Source organism: Bubalus bubalis, chromosome 3 (genome assembly GCF_019923935.1).
Source record: "Bubalus bubalis isolate 160015118507 breed Murrah chromosome 3, NDDB_SH_1, whole genome shotgun sequence".
Lineage (NCBI taxonomy): Eukaryota > Metazoa > Chordata > Mammalia > Artiodactyla > Bovidae > Bubalus > Bubalus bubalis.
In genome coordinates this window covers 33,641,629-33,659,053 of record NC_059159.1, presented here as the reverse complement: position 1 = coordinate 33,659,053, position 17,425 = coordinate 33,641,629, and the positions used below count along the sequence as shown (strand labels likewise).

The 17,425-nt window shown below is 38.5% G+C and overlaps 1 long non-coding RNA gene across 1 annotated transcript in view; it reads left to right on the top strand.

The window, feature by feature from the left end:
• The window catches only part of LOC123332641, an 80,028-nt gene that overhangs the window by 46,134 nt on the left and 16,469 nt on the right, over positions 1–17,425 (top strand). The gene's annotated exons all lie outside the window — the stretch shown is intronic.

Sequence of the window (17,425 nt, the reverse complement as noted above, 5' to 3'; positions counted from 1 at the left end):
TACATTTCATGTTTTCATTTCAGTTCCTGTATGCACTGCAATGTGCTCATCACCAGAAGTTTAGTTTCTACCTAATCACCATATAGTTGGCCCCCCTTTACCCATTTTTCCCTCCCCCAACTCCTTTCTCCTCTGGTAACCACTGTTCTGCTTTGTTCTCTATCTATGTGTTTGCTTTTGTTTGTTTGTTTATCCCACATATGAGTGAAATCATACGGTATTTGTCTTTTTTCCATATGATTCATTTCATTTAGCATAATACCCTCAAGGTCCACCCATGTTGTTGTTTATGACAAGAATTCACCTTTTTATGGCCAAGTAGTATTCTATTCTGTATACATCTTCTTTATCCATTCATCCATCAGTGAGCACCTAGGTTGTTTTTATGTCTTGACTGTTGTAATAATGCTGAGAATGAACATAGGAGTGCATATATCTTTTTAATGTTTTCATACTCTCTGAATAAATATCCAGAAGTGGGATAGTTGGATCAAATGGGAGTTCTAGTCTTAATTTCCTGAGGAATCTCTGTACTGCTTTCCACAGAGGCTATAACCAATTTACATTCCCATTAGCAGTTCATGATGGTTCTCTTTTCTTCACATCTTTGCCAACATTTGTTATTTCTTTCTTTCTTTCTTTTTTTGATAAAGCCATTCTAACAGGCTTGAGGTGATATCTCATTGTGGTTTTGATTTGCATTTTCCTGTAATCAGTAATATTGAACGTCTTTTCATGTGCCTCTTGGCCATCTATACATCTTCTTCGGAAAAATGTCTAATTAACTCCTCTGCTGGTTTTTTAATCAGGTTGTTGTTTTTTGTTTTGTCTTTGGTTGTTGATTAAATGGTATGCCTGACTGCTTCCAAGATATTTTTCTTTGCCTTTAGGATTCAGACATTTATGATAGAACTTGCTGTGGATTTGAGTTTATCCTACTTGAATAAACTCCTTATTGAATCTGTAGGTTATGTCTCTTGACAAGTTTAGAACTTTTCAACTGTTCAGCCATTATTTCTTTGAGTACTTTTTCACTCTGTTCCTTCTCTTCATTTCAGGACTCTGATAACATGAATGTTAGATTTGTTTGTTATGGAGCCATGGAACCCTTAGGCTCAGTACATTTTCCTGTTCATTTTCTTTCACTTGTTCAGGCTGGATCATTTCTGTTCCATATTCCAGTTCACTGATTCTGTCCTCTGTCCCTTCCATTTTTCCATCGAGCCTGTTCATTGCATTTTTAAAATTTGCTATTGTATTTTTCACTTCTAAAATTTCCATTTTAGATTTCAGATCTTCTGTTTCTTTGCTGAGGCTTTATAGTTTTACATTTGTTTCAAGCATGTTCATAATTGCATTTTTATTGTAGATGCTTTAAAATCTTTGTCAGGTAATTGTAACATCTCTTATCATCTTGATTTTGACTTTTTCTAGTCATTTATCCTTTTTTTATTCAGTATGAGATCTTCTTGAATAATGAGTGGTCTTTGACTGAAGCCTAGACATTTTTATATTATGTTCTGTAATTCTGGATCTTATTTAAAGCTTTCATCTAACTTTCTGTGACATTGTTCTGTTAAGTGGTACCACCTTGTTACTGCCAGGTGAAGGTACAAATCCAGGTTTCTTTCTGTTAACACTTGACAGGGAAGTCTCCTTATTAATCCTGGATGCAGATGGATGTCTTCCAGGTGGTTGTCTCTGGCTCCACAGTTGGGGGGCAGCAGCCTCATTACCACTGCACAGTTGTGAAAATGCTGACTTCCCATTAGGCCTCCTTTGACAGTGAGAAGGACAAGAGTTACCTGATGGCTGAGAGTCAAGTATCCCATCTATTGACCACATTTGTGGGGTCCCAATACTGGCTAGCAGGCATGAAAGTCTTTTCTTCCTATTTGGTCTCTCCTGACACCTCCCTAGTGGTGGTGGGGCACCACATTACAGCCTCATGGGGTGAAAGAATAGATTTTCTCCGTGACTTTTGCTGGTGGTGGGATACAGTCATAGTTTTTTTTTTTTTTTTTTTGATTGGATTGGATCAGTTATCTAAAAGTTTTTCTGTTGATAGGCTGCCCATTACTTTGTACTTGGATTAGAGAGAAAAGATTCTTGTTGGGGCTTTCTTGGTCTGCACCCATTTGTGTTTCTGAGTTGTCTGCTTCTTCAGTTTCAAGTCTGGGGCATATTAGGCAAAAAGAAAACCTGGAGAACTTACCTAGCTGGTCTATCTTCTTCTCTCCACTTTCAGAATTTCTTAGGTTAGTTTTATGTCTAATGTCCAGGGGGTTTTAGCTGTTATTAGTGGGAAGAATAGGGGAAAGCAGGTCCACTTCATCTTCCTGGAGACAGAAATATCTTTACTGATTTTTTTTGTTTAATTTCTATTGAATACTGAGAAAGTGGAGTTAAAATATCATCTGGTTTGAGATTTATTTTGGGATAATGCATGTAAAATCCCTAACATTGTGCATGGCACACATTAAATTATTACTGGAGTATTATTCATCCCACAAATATTTCTTGAGTACTTGTTACATGCCAGGCAGTGTTCAAGTCATCAGACATTCAACAGTGAACAAAACAAAGTCCTGCCCTTGTGGAGCTTTTATTTTAGCTGAGGGAGAGAGATATTAATGAGTAAGTTAAAAATCAAGGGGTGATTTATTCCTAAGTATTTTATTCTTTTCATTGCAATGGTGAATGGAATCGTTTCTTTATTTTTTTTTATTTTTTATTTTTTTATTTTATTTTTAAACTTTACATAACTGTATTAGTTTTGCCAAATATCAAAATGAATCCGCCACAGGTATACATGTGTTCCCCATCCTGAACCCTCCTCCCTCCTCCCTCCCCATTCCATCCCTCTGGGTCGTCCCAGTGCACCAGCCCCAAGCATCCAGTATCATGCATCGAACCTGGACTGGCAACTCGTTTCATACATGATATTTACATGTTTAAATGCCATTCTCCCAAATCTTCCCACCCTCTCCCTCTCCCACAGAGTCCATAAGACTGTTCTATACATCAGTGTCTCTTTTGCTGTCTCATACACAGGGTTATTGTTACCATCTTTCTAAATTCCATATATATGCGTTAGTATACTGTATTGGTGTTTTTCTTTCTGGCTTACTTCACTCTGTATAATAGGCTCCAGTTTCATCCACCTCATTAGAACTGATTCAAATGTATTCTTTTTAATGGCTGAATAATACTCCATTGTGTATATGTACCACAGCTTTCTTATCCATTCATCTGCTGATGGACATCTAGGTTGCTTCCATGTCCTGGCTATTATAAACAGTGCTGTGATGAACATTGGGGTACACGTGTCTCTTTCCCTTCTGGTTTCCTCAGTGTGTATGCCCAGCAGCGGGATTGCTGGACCATAAGGCAGGTCTATTTCCAGTTTTTTAAGGAATCTCCACACTGTTCTCCATAGTGGCTGTACTAGTTTGCATTCCCACCAACAGTGTAAGAGGGTTCCCTTTTCTCCACACCCTCTCCAGCATTTATTACTTGTAGACTTTTGGATCGCAGCCATTCTGACTGGTGTGAAATGGTACCTCATAGTGGTTTTGATTTGCATTTCTCTGATAATGAGTGATGTTGAGCATCTTTTCATGTGTTTGTGAGCCATCTGTATGTCTTCTTTGGAGAAATGTCTATTTAGTTCTTTGGCCCATTTTTTGATTGGGTCATTTATTTTTCTGGAGTTGAGCTGTAGGAGTTGCTTGTATACTCTGGAGATTAGTTGTTTGTCAGTTGTTTCATTTGCTATTATCTTCTCCCATTCTGAAGGCTGTCTTTTCACCTTGCTAATAGTTTCCTTTGATATGCAGAAGCTTTTAAGGTTAATTAGGTCCCATTTGTTTATTTTTGCTTTTATTTCCAATATTCTGGGAGGTGGGTCATAGAGGATCCTGCTGTGGTGTATGTCAGAGAGTGTTTTGCCTATGTTCTCCTCTAGGAGCTTTATAGTTTCTGGTCTTACGTTTAGATCTTTAATCCATTTTGAGTTTATTTTTGTGTATGGTGTTAGAAAGTGTTCTAGTTTCATTCTTTTACAAGTGGTTGACCAGATTTCCCAGCACCACTTTTTAAAGAGATTGTCTTTAATCCATTGTATATTCTTGCCTCCTTTGTCAAAGATAAGGTGTCCATATGTGTGTGGATTTATCTCTGGACTTTCTATTTTGTTCCATTGATCTATATTTCTGTCTTTGTGCCAGTACCATACTGTCTTGATGACTCTGGCTTTGTAGTAGAGCCTGAAGTCAGGTAGGTTGATTCCTCCAGTTCCATTCTTCTTTCTCAAGATCGCTTTGGCTATTCGAGGTTTTTTGTTTTTCCATACAAATTGTGAAATTATTTGTTCGAGCTCTGTGAAGAATGCTGTTGGTAGCTTGATAGGGATTGCATTGAATCTATAGATTGCTTTGGGTAGTATACTCATTTTCACTATATTGATTCTTCCAATCCATGAACATGGTATATTTCTCCATCTGTTAGTGTCCTCTTTGATTTCTTTCACCAGTGTTTTATAGTTTTCTATATATAGGTCTTTAGTTTCTTTAGGTAGATATATTCCTAAGTATTTTATTCTTTCCGTTGCAATGGTGAATGGAATTGTTTCCTTAATTTCTCTTTCTGTTTTCTCATTATTAGTGTATAGGAATGCAAGGGATTTCTGTGTGTTGATTTTATATCCTGCAACTTTACTATAGTCATTGACTAGTTCTAGTAATTTTCTGGTGGAGTCTTTAGGGTTTTCTATGTAGAGGATCATGTCATCTGCAAACAGTGAGAGCTTTACTTCTTCTTTTCCAATTTGGATTCCTTTTATTTCTTTTTCTGCTCTGATTTCTGTGGCCAAAACTTCCAAAACTATGTTGAATAGGAATGGTGAAAGTGGGCACCCTTGTCTTGTTCCTGACTTTAGAGGAAATGCTTTCAATTTTTCACCATTGAGGATAATGTTTGCTGTGGGTTTGTCATATATAGCTTTTATTATGTTGAGGTATGTTCCTTCTATTCCTGCTTTCTGGAGAGTTTTGATCATAAATGGATGTTGAATTTTGTCAAAGGCTTTCTCTGCATCTATTGAGATAATCATATGGTTTTTATTTTTCAATTTGTTAATGTGGTGTATTACATTGATTGATTTGCAGATATTGAAGAATCCTTGCATCCCTGGGATAAAGCCCACTTGGTCATGGTGTATGATCTTTTTAATGTGTTGTTGGATTCTGATTGCTAGAATTTTGTTAAGGATTTTTGCATCTATGTTCATCAGTGATATTGGCCTGTAGTTTTCTTTTTTTGTGGGATCTTTGTCAGGTTTTGGTATTAGGCTGATGGTGGCCTCATAGAATGAGTTTGGAAGTTTACCATCCTCTGCAATTTTCTGGAAGAGTTTGAGCAGGATAGGTGTTAGCTCTTCTCTAAATTTTTGGTAGAATTCAGCTGTGAAGCCGTCTGGACCTGGGCTTTTGTTTGCTGGAAGATTTTTGATTACAGTTTCAATTTCCGTGCTTGTGATGGGTCTGTTAAGATTTTCTATTTCTTCCTGGTTGAGTTTTGGAAAGTTGTACTTTTCTAAGAATTTGTCCATTTCTTCCACGTTGTCCATTTTATTGGCATATAATTGTTGATAGTAGTCTCTTATGATCCTTTGTATTTCTGTGTTGTCTGTTGTGATCTCTCCATTTTCATTTCTAATTTTATTGATTTGATTTTTCTCCCTTTGTTTCTTGATGAGTCTGGCTAATGGTTTGTCAATTTTATTTATCCTTTCAAAGAACCAGCTTTTGGTTTTGTTGATTTTTGCTATGATCTCTTTTGTTTCTTTTGCATTTATTTCTGCTCTAATTTTTAAGATTTCTTTCCTTCTACTAACCCTGGGGTTCTTCATTTCTTCCTTTTCTAGTTGCTTTAGGTGTAGAGTTAGGTTATTTATTTGACTTTTTTCTTGTTTCTTGAGGTGTGCCTGTATTGCTATGAACTTTCCCCTTAGGACTGCTTTTACCGTGTCCCACAGGTTTTGGGTTGTTGTGTTTTCATTTTCATTCGTTTCTATGCAAATTTTGATTTCTTTTTTGATTTCTTCTGCGATTTGTTGGTTATTCAGCAGCGTGTTGTTCAGCCTCCATATGTTGGATTTTTTAATAGTTTTTCTCCTGTAATTGAGATCTAATCTTACTGCATTGTGGTCAGAAAAGATGCTTGGAATGATTTCTATTTTTTTGAATTTACCAAGGCTAGCTTTATGGCCCAGGATGTGATCTATCCTGGAGAAGGTTCCATGTGCGCTTGAGAAGAAGGTGAAATTCATTGTTTTGGGATGAAATGTCCTATAGATATCAATTAGGTCTAACTGGTCTATTGTATCATTTAAAGTTTGTGTTTTCTTGTTAATTTTCTGTTTAGTTGATCTATCCATAGGTGTGAGTGGGGTATTAAAGTCTCCCACTATTATTGTGTTATTGTTAATTTCTTCTTTCATACTTGTTAGCATTTGTCTTACATACTGCGGTGCTCCTGGGTTGGGTGCATATATATTTATAATTGTTATATCTTCTTCTTGGATTGATCCTTTGATCATTATGTAGTGACCATCTTTGTCTCTTTTCACAGTCTTTGTTTTAAAGTCTATTTTATCTGATATGAGTATTGCTACTCCTGCTTTCTTATGGTCCCTATTTGCATGGAAAATCTTTTTCCAGCCCTTCACTTTCAGTCTGTATGTGTCCCCTGTTTTGAGGTGGGTCTCTTGTAGACAACATATGTAGGGGTCTTGTTTTTGTATCCATTCAGCCAGTCTTTGTCTTTTGGTTGGGGCATTCAACCCATTTACGTTTAAGGTGATTACTGATAAGTATGACCCCGTTGCCATTTACTTTATTGTTTTGGGTTCGAATTTATACACCATTTTTGTGTTTCCTGTCTAGAGAATATCCTTTAGTATTTGTTGGAGAGCTGGTTTGGTGGTGCAGAATTCTCTCAGCTTTTGCTTGTCTGAAAAGCTTTTGATTTCTCCTTCATACTTGAATGAGATCCTTGCTGGGTACAATAATCTGGGCTGTAGGTTATTTTCTTTCATCATTTTAAGTATGTTTTGCCATTCCCTCCTGGCTTGAAGAGTTTCTATTGAAAGATCAGCTGTTATCCTTATGGGTATTCCCTTGTGTGTTATTTGTTGTTTTTCCCTTGCTGCTTTTAATATTTGTTCTTTGTGTTTGATCTTTGTTAATTTGATTAATATGTGTCTTGGGGTGTTTCGCCTTGGGTTTATCCTGTTTGGGACTCTCTGGGTTTCTTGGACTTGGGTGATTATTTCCTTCCCCATTTTAGGGAAGTTTTCAACTATTATCTCCTCAAGTATTTTCTCGTGGTCTTTCTTTTTGTCTTCTTCTTCTGGGACCCCTATGATTCGAATGTTGTAGCGTTTAATATTGTCCTGGAGGTCTCTGAGATTGTCCTCATTTCTTTTAATTCGTTTTTCTTTTGTCCTCTCTGATTCATTTATTTCTACCATTCTATCTTCTAATTCACTAATCCTATCTTCTGCCTCTGTTATTCTACTATTTGTTGCCTCCAGAGTGTTTTTAATTTCACTTATTGCATTATTCATTATATATTGACTCTTTTTTATTTCTTCTAAGTCCTTGTTAAACCTTTCTTGCATCTTCTCAATCCTTGCCTCCAGGCTATTTATCTGTGATTCCATTTTAATTTCAAGATTTTGGATCAATTTCACTATCATTATTCGGAATTCTTTATCAGGTAGATTCCCTATCTCTTCCTCTTTTGTTTGGTTTGGTGGGCATTTATCCTGTTCCTTTATCTGCTGGCTATTCCTCTGTCTCTTCATCTTGTTTAAATTGCTGAGTTTGGGGTGTCCTTTCTGTATTCTGGCAGTTTGTGGAGTTCTCTTTATTGTGGCGTTTCCTCGCTGTGTGTGGGTTTGTACAGGTGGCTTGTCAAGGTTTCCTGGTTAGGGAAGCTTGTGTTGATGTTCTGGTGGATGGAGCTGTATTTCTTCTCTCTGGAGTGTAATGAAATGTCCAGTAATGAGTTATGAGATGTCTATGGTTTTGGGGTGACTTTGGGCAGCCTGTATCTTGAAGCTCAGGGCTGTGTTCCTTTGTTGCTGGAGAATTTGCTTGGTATGTCTTGCCCTGGAACTTGTTGGCCCTTGTGTGGTGCTTGGTTTCAGTGTCGGTATGGAGGCGTTGGATGAGCTCCTGTCAATTAATGTTCCTTGGAGTCAGGAGTTCCCTGGAGTCAAGGTTTGGACTTAAGCCTCCTACTTCCAGTTATCGGTCTTATTTTTACAGTAGTTTCAAAAACTTCTCCTTCTATACAGCACCACTGATAAAACATCTACATTAAAGATGAGAAGTTTCTCTACTGTGAGGGTCACTCAGAGAGGTTCACAGCGTTACATGGAGAAGAGAAGAGGGAGGAGGGAGTTAGAGGTGACCCAAATGAGATGAGGTGGAATCAATAGTGGAGAGAGTGGGCTAGCCAGTAGTCACTTCCTTATGTGCACTCCACAACTGGACCGCTCAGAGATGTTCACGGAGTTATACAGAGAAGAGAAGAAGGAGGCAGGAGACAGAGGTGGCCAGAAGGATAAAAGGGGGAAATGAAAAGGAGGGAGACAGATCCAGCCAGTAATCAGTTCCCTAAGTGTTCTCCACCGTCTGGAACACACAGAAATTCACAGAGTTGGGTAGAGTAGAGAGGGGTTAGGGAGGAGATACAGGTGACCTGGTGGAGAAAATGGAGAGTCCAAAGGGAGAGAGAGCAGTCAAGCCAGTAATCTCGTTCTCTAGTGAAAAATGGGTCCTGAAGATTGGGTTCTTAAAGGTACAAAATTGGTAACAAATACATAAAAGCAAAAATTAAAAATCTAGAGTAGAGTTTGGAATTTCAAAAATGCGATGTTAATGAAAAGAAGAAGGAAAAGAAAGAGAGAAAAAACGAACAAAGAAAAACAAACAAGGTCGTGAAAATTATAAAGAAACTACAGGTACAAAATTGATAACTAATACCAAAAAGCAAAAATTAAAAATCTAGAGTAGAGTTTGGAATTTCAAAAATACTACATGAAAAAAAAAAAAAAGAAGAAGAAAAATAAAGAGAGAAAACAAACAAACCAACAAAAACAATGTCGCAAAAATTATAAAGAAAATACAGGTACAAAATTGATATCAAATACCAAAAAGCATAAATTAAAAATCTTGAGTAGAGTTTGGAATTGCAGATATACGATGTTATATAAAAGAAGAAGAGAAAGAAACAGAGGAAAAAAAAAGTCACAGAAATTATGAAAAAAACTATAGGTACAAAATTGATAACATATACCAAAAGGCTAAAATTAAAAATCTAGAGTAGAGTTTGGAATTTCAAAAATACAATGTTAAAGAAAAGAAGAAAAAGAAAAAAGAAAAAAAAAACAAAAAAAAAAAAAAAAAAAAAACATGGTCAAAAAATTATAAAATATATATATGAAGTTTGCTGAAGAAGAAAAAAAAAATAGGGTCTTTTTTTTTTTTGCAAAGTAATAGTTATAAAAGTGAAAATTAAAGGACAATATAGGATTTAAAAAAATTTTTTTTAAATTAAAAAAAAAAAAGAAAGATTGATCGTAAAAATAGTAAAAATATATCTAGGTCTTTCTCTGGTTTTGTTGTGAGTATTGTGGGTTCAGTTCATTTTTGGCAGTTCCTTAGTCCGACTTATATTTCTCAAGATCTATAGGCCCCTTCCTATGTAATCCGTAGTAACCACAGGGTTTTAATCTATGGCCTGTAGCTTCCAAGGCGTTTCCCTCTGTTATAGCTTCTTCTGTTTGCTGGTCTCTTCAGTGTCTGGTTCCCGCCTTGACACAAAGGGGATGGTTGAGGACACTTTTTTTTTTTTTTTTTTAAATTTAGGCTCACTTGTTCAGCCGCGCTGTGGGGAGGGAGGGAGGGATGCTGCAAACAAATAACACTGGCGTGCGCTCGCAGTGCCTCAGCCACACTGGGTCTGCCCCCGCTCACGGTGCGTGTAGCCTCCCTGCCCACGCTGCTCGGGCTCTAGGTTGTTGCGCCGGGAACAATCAGAGGCCGGCCCTGGGCTGAGCTCCCAGGTTCAAGCCGCTCAGGTTCAGGCACTCGGGTAGTCCTCAGAGGTGCAGACTCGGTTGGGCCTGCGTTTTGTGTTCTTCCCAGATCTGAGCAGCTCAGGTGATGAGGTGTTTGGTGGGCTCCAATGCTGCGACTTATCGCTTCCCCGCCACTCGGTTATCTGGGTGTAAAACCGGCGCACCTTCTCAGGCAGCTGTTGACCATCCAGACCCCCAAGAAGTTTTAGTTAGCAAAGAAGCCTGCTTACAGTTTTATAGATAGTGTCTCTCTGGGGCTGCGATTGCCCCCTTCCGGCTCTGGCTGCCTGTCACTGGAGGGGGAAGGTCTGCAGCCGGCTATCTCTGTTCAGTCCTTTGTTCTGTGCGTGGGCCTGGCGGTGTCTTAGGTTAGGGCTGGCTTTTCGCGTGGTAGATATCCCACAGTCTGGTTTGCTAGCCCAGATTATTTCGCCCAGATAGCGCTCAGGACATTTGGCCGGATTCTTACTCTAAGGGACACAGCCCACGCTGCACTTCCCTGCCCAGCCCCCGCTTGCTAATGCCGTGTGCAGGCGTCTGCGCTGCTTCTCTGGCTCACAATCTGCGATTTTTAATTGTTTTTTTTTTTTTTTTTTTCCCCTCCCTTTTATGTTGCCCTCTGTGCTTCCAAAGCTCGGCACAGATTCGGCAGTGAGAGGGTTTCCTGGTGTTTGGAAACTTCTCTCTTTTTAAGACTCCCTTCCCGGGATGGAACTCTGTCCCTCCCTCTTTTGTCTCTTTTTTTGTCTTTTATATTTTTTCCTACCTCCTTTCGAAGAGTTGGGCTGCTTTTCTGGGTGCCTGATGTCCTCTGCCGGCATTCAGAAGTTGTTTTGTGGAATTTACTCGATGTTTAAATGCTCTTTTGATGAATTTGTGGGGGAGAAAGTGTTCTCCCCGTCCTACTCCTCCGCCATCTTGGCTCCTCCCCCCGTTTCTTTAATTTCTCTGTTTTCTCATTGTTAGTGTATGGAAATGCAAGGGATTTCTGTGTATTAATTTTATATGCTGCAACTTTACTATATTCATTGATTAATAATTTTCTGGTGGTGTCTTTAGGGTTTTCTATGTAGAGACTCATGTCATCTGCAAACAATGAGAGTTTTACTTCTTTTCCAATCTGTATTCCTTTTATTTCTTTTTCTTCTCTGGTTGATGTAGCTAAAACTTCCAAAACTATGTTGAATAGTAGTGGTGGGAGTGGGCACCCTTGTCTTGTTCCTGACTTTAGGGGAAGTGCTTTCAATATTTCACCATTGAGGATAATGTTTGCTGTGGGTTTGTCATATATGGCTTTTATTATGTTGAGGTATGTTGTTCCTTCTATGCCTGCTTTCTGGAGGGTTTTTATCATAAATGGATATTGAATTTTGTCAAAGGCTATCTCTGCATCTATTGAGATAACCATGTGGTTTTTATCTTTCAATTTGTTAATGTGGTGTATCACTTTGATTGATTTGCAAATATTGAAGAATCCTTGAATCCCTGGGATAAAGCCCACTTGGTCATGATGTATCTTTTTAATATGTTGTTGGATTCTGTTTGCTAGAATTTTGTTGAGGATTTTTGAATCTGTGTTCATCAGTGATATTGGCCTGTAGTTTTATTTTTTTGTGGCATCTTTGTCTGGTTTTGGTATTAGGGTGATGGTGGCCTCATACAATGAGTTTGGCAGTTTACCTTCCTCTGAAATTTTCTGGAAGAGTTTGAGTAGGATAGGTGTTAGTTCTTCTCTAAATTTTTGGTAGAATTCACCTGTAAAGAAACAAAAGACCTATATATAGAAAACTATAAAACACTGATGAAAGAAATCAAAGATGACACAACAGATGGAGAAATATACCATGTTCATGGATCAGAAGAATCAATATAGTGAAAATGAGTATACTACCCAAAGCAATTTGTAGATTCAATGCAATCCTTATCAAGCTACCAACAGTATTTTTCACAGAACTAGAACAAATAATTTCACAATTTGTGTGGAAATACAAAAAAACCTCGAATAGCCAAAACAACTTGAGAAAGAAGAATGGAACTGGAGGAATCAACCTGTCTGACTTCAGACTATACTACAAAGCTGCAGTCATCAAGACAGTATGGTACTGGTGAAGAGACAGAAATATAGATCAATGGAACAAAATAGAAAGCTCAGAGATAAGTCCACACACTTATGGACACCTTATCTATGACAAAGGAGGCAAGAATATACAATGGAGAAAAGACAATCTCTTTAACAAGTGGTTCTGGGAAAACTGGTCAATCACCTGTAAAAGAATGAAACTAGAACACTTTCTAACACCATACACGAAAACAAGCTCAAAATGGATTAAAGATCTAAATGTAAGACCAGAAACTATAAAACTCCTAGAGGAAAACATAGGCAAAACACTATCTGACATAAATCACAGCAAGATCCTCTATGACCCACCTCCCAGAGTAATGGAAATAAATAAAAAATAAACAAATGGGACCAAATTAAACTTAAAAGCTTTTGCATAATGAAGGAAGCTATAAGCAAGGTGAAAAGACAGCCTTCAGAATGGGAGAAAATAATAGCAAATAAAGCAACTGACAAATAATTAATTTCAAAAATATTTAGCCAACTCCTGCAGCTCAATACCAGAAAAATAAATGACCCAATCAAAAAGTGGGCCAAAGAGCTAAGCAGACGTTTCTCCAAAGACATACAGATGGCTAACAAACACATGAAAAGATGCTCAACATCACTCACTATCAGCTAAATGCAAATCAAAACCACAATGAGGTACCATCTCACGCTGGTGAGAATGGCTGCTATCAAAAAGTCTACAAACAATAAATGCTGGAGAGGGTGTGGAGAAAAGAGAACCCTCTTACACTCTGGGTGGGAATGCAAACTAGCACAGCCACTATGGAGAACAGCGTGGAGATTCCTTAAAAAACTGGAAATAGAACTGCCATACAACCCAGCAATCCCACTGCTGGGTATACACACTGAGGAAACCAGAATTGAAAGAGACACATGTACTCCAGTGTTCATCACAGCACTGTTTACAATAGCTAGGACACGGAGAAGGCAATGGCACCCTACTCCACTACTCTTGCCTGGAAAATCCCATGGACGGAGTAGGCGGCAGTCCATGGGGTTGCACAGAGTCGGACATGACTGAGTGACTTCGCTTTCACTTTTCACTTTCATGCATTGGAGAAGGAAATGGCAACTCACTCCAGTGTTCTTGCCTGGAGAATCCCAGGGACGGGGAAGCCTGGTGGGCTGCCATCTATGGGGTCGCACAGAGTCGGACATGACTGAAGTGACTTAGCAGCAGCAGGACACGGAAGCAACCTAGATGTCCATCAGCAGACAAATGGATAAGAAAGCTGTGGTACATATACACATTGGAATATTACTCAGCTATTAAAAAGGATGCATTTGAATGAGTTCTAATGAGGTGGATGAAACTGGAGCCTATTATACAGAGTGAAGTAAGTCAGAAAGAAAAATACCAATATAGTATATTAATGCATCTATATGGAATTTAGAAAGATGGTAACGATGACCCTATATGCAAGACAGCAAAAGATACACAGATATAAAGAACAGACTTTTGCACTCTGTGGGAGAAGGCGAGGGTGAGATGATTTGAGAGAATAGCATTGGAACATGTATATTACCATATGTGAAACAGATCACCAGTCCGAGTTCGATGCGTGAAACAGGGCACTCAAAGCCGGTGCACTGGGACAACCCTAAGGAATGGGATAGGGAGGGAGATGGGAGGGGGATTTAGGAAGGGGGACACATGTACACTCATGGCTGATTCATGTCAATGTATGGCAAAAACCACTACAATATTGTAAAGTAATTAGCCTCCAATTAAAATAAATAAATAAATTTTAAAAAATCAAGGAGTGATGCGGTACATGAAGACATTTAAAGTAAACCCAAGGAGTTAGAAGTATAATTGGTAGGGCAGGGAGAAGGGGTTGTCTTTTGATACTGAGTAGCTGGGGAAGGCCTCTCTAAGAAGGTGTAATAGATCTGAATCCTGCAGCTATGAAGGTGTGAGCTATATGGATGTCCAGGTGAAGAATACTTGCTCTTCCTTTCCTCTCATGAAATGCAGATTACTGACCTTGTTTCTAGGGGAAGGTTGTCATCAGCACCTCTCACTGATCAGGTTAGGCTGGGTTCCTCACTTCTTCCAGGATTGAATTAGAAGATACTGGTCTAGGTCTCACTCTATTACCTGTTAATTATGCAACTATGGCAAACCATCGTCCTCTTTGTATCTCAGTTTCCAAAAGGATTCTGTCTGTCTCACATCATTGTGAATGTTTAGTGACTGATAAATTGTAAGTGAAAATGTTTTGCAAATAAAAGAGTCTATAGATGTAAGATATAATTATTTTATATAATTATAATGACAGTGCTTTCCAACATGAGCTCAAAGGCATTTACATGGTATTTTAGTGATTGTTTCAGCTCAGCCTTTTCATTTTATAGATGAAGAAACTGAGGCCCAGAGAGGTTGGGCTGAATTGATAGGTGTATATGTGGGGCAACTGTACATCATATGTAATTTCTTTGTGAAGTATTTGGTCATAATTTAGAGCCATGGTTTTCAGAATGTAGTCACTGAACTAGCAGCAGCATTAACATCACTTGGGGCGTTGTTAAAAATACAAATTCTTGGGTCCCAACATGGACCTACTGAATTAGGAACTCTGGAAGTGAGACCCCCAACCCTGCATTTTAACAGGACCTCTAGATGACTCTGATGCATGCTACATTTGAGCAGCACTAAAGAAAAGGTTCAAGTAATCTCTTGGCTCCCAAGGAAGGATGCTGGCAGTCTTAATGCTCCAAGGAAGCCCTCAGCAAAATTGTTAGTAAATGGCCTCTGTGGACACGTTTTCTTATTGCCTTTCCCTTTCTCCAGCTTGCCTTCCTTCAGGCACATCTTGAGAGACCTCTTTCTATGCTTTTTAGTTGGTTAGACAATAATTCTAGCTAGAGTTATTAGTTGAGATTAGTATATTCTCAATTTAATTAGAGATTAAAGTGAACATCCTTGAAGAAGCCAAGGGTTCAGTCTCTAAGAGTAGGATATGTAGACAGAGGATTGAGAGAAGGGGAAGTACTGTTTTGGAGTAGAGGGCTCTTGAGATTTCTTCTGATTTTGGTGTCTGTTGCTTATGTGCAGACTTATGAATTGAGTTGAGGGAAAAACATTCATGATCTTTTCAAGTATCAGTATGTTAATGGCCCCAGATTTTGCTTTCAGTTGTCATGGTCCTAAGAGCATAGAGAGTAAAGAAACTGGCCTTTGTACAAATTTTTAGGAGATGTTTTAGTATAATGGTGCCTGGCTAGACACAAAAACACTAGGGCATGGCCATCTCTGCTTAGTTCTGCCTGCATACATTTTAAATAGATTCATCTGTAAGTTAGAGAAAACATCCCTTGCCCTTTGTAACATTTCACAGTCTTCTTCCAGTCTCAGATTCTTTCCATCCTAGTAAGTCTAAGCGACACTTATCAGGAAGGAATTGGACTTAAACTGCCTCCATTTTTCCTGATTTAACATTAATCATGGAGACAGCCTTTTGCTTTCTCCTTGCTAGCATCCTGTTTGGATTCTTGTATCTGGTATCAATAATTTAGAAACAGTTCCCAAATCTCAATGGTCCCTCATATCAGTTAAAGAAAATACAAAGAGCATTATAAGTATTTATATATGATCATGTGTGGTTTTATTGTAAGACATAAGGATATAAATCTATAAATCACTTAATCTATGAAGAAGAATACTAACTAGCTAAATCCTTGCTGCCTTATTTAATCAAGGACCCCAGAGTAATTGACCCCTAGATAATGAAATCCACTCTCAACTCTCTACATAAGCAATTATTTAAATAGTTAGGAGACAGGATAATAAAGCAATTGCCCAGTGCTTTTGAGGTCAATAGGTTCACTCTACAGAATTTAATTAAAATTTGATAATAAACGCCTACTCCAGGCAGAATATTTCATTAGTCTTCATCATGACCTAGGTAAAATATTCCTTATAATTATGTTCTACTGCTTTCAAATTCTCTTCTCATGAAGCAGGTTCCTTATTGCTAATTAGGATTCCCACACTGGGGAAAGGAGACTTCTCACAGTAGCTTCCTCACGAGAGAGGGATGCCCTGTAAAAGAGTAAATTGGGGTTCGACTAGCTTGTTTTTAAATGTCTACAGAGTGAAACCAAATTGTAAGCTTTAAGAAGTATTTTTAAAAAGTACTCTGGCAATGGCTGTGATAAAATTTCAGTCACATTCTTTTTGATATTAAGAAATTTTTTCTAGTTCCTGTTTGAAATATGTATGGTACTGAGAAAATTTAGGTTTCTTGGTAAGCAGGAGTGTGTGTAGAAATTAGGTCAAAAGGAAGATTTATCTTAAAAGTTCTGTCCTTCTTCTTGGAGAGATAGGTGGTTCCAAGGAAAAGCTTTTCCCTCGGAAGGAAATAAAATCTGTTACTACAAAGTGACTGTGAGGTTTGAGTGGTGTGAAACTCCACCTTTCTCATGCTCTCCCAGGCCTTTCTTTATAGCAGTGTTGGAGCCTTGCTTTCATGCTGCATTCTTGTTCATTTCTGTCACTGTCATCTGCAGTCTATCTCATGTAAAAAGCTCCACAGTCTTTCCAGGCTCTCTTCTTTCCTATTCCCCTCCATCCTCCACACTACTACCAGAATTACATCAACTCTCCTCCACATGAAGTGTGACCAGTTAGATGCTTGTCCTAATTCCTCAGGCCTGTGTGTGGGGCCATGCCCCTCACAGTCAGATCTCAGCTTCCGTCTCTGGCCTTCTCAGATGCTCTTTGCTCATGGAGCCTCTGCTTCAACTATTCTGAGATCTCATGCTGTTTTCTCTTCTTAGAATGCTCATCTCCTTTTCTCTTTCACATGATAGCTATCTACTCATCTTTTAGGAGCTAACTCCGTCTCCTCTGAGATGCCTTCCTGGATTCCCCAGGTTCGCATCTCATTCTCTATTGTTACCACATTTTGTTTTCATGCTTCTTGCAGAGTATGCATACTGTACCAGAATCTGAATTGCCATGACTTGCTGGCTTGAGGTTCAAGAGCAGGGACACAGTGGTCATATCCATGGTGCCCATTTCTGTACAGACACATTCTTGGTACTCAGTAAAAATGGTTGAATGGAATTGAGGGTCCATTAAACACCTTCGCTTCATTTCATTTGCCTTCTATTAAAGTTGGTTCACTGACCGCATTCAT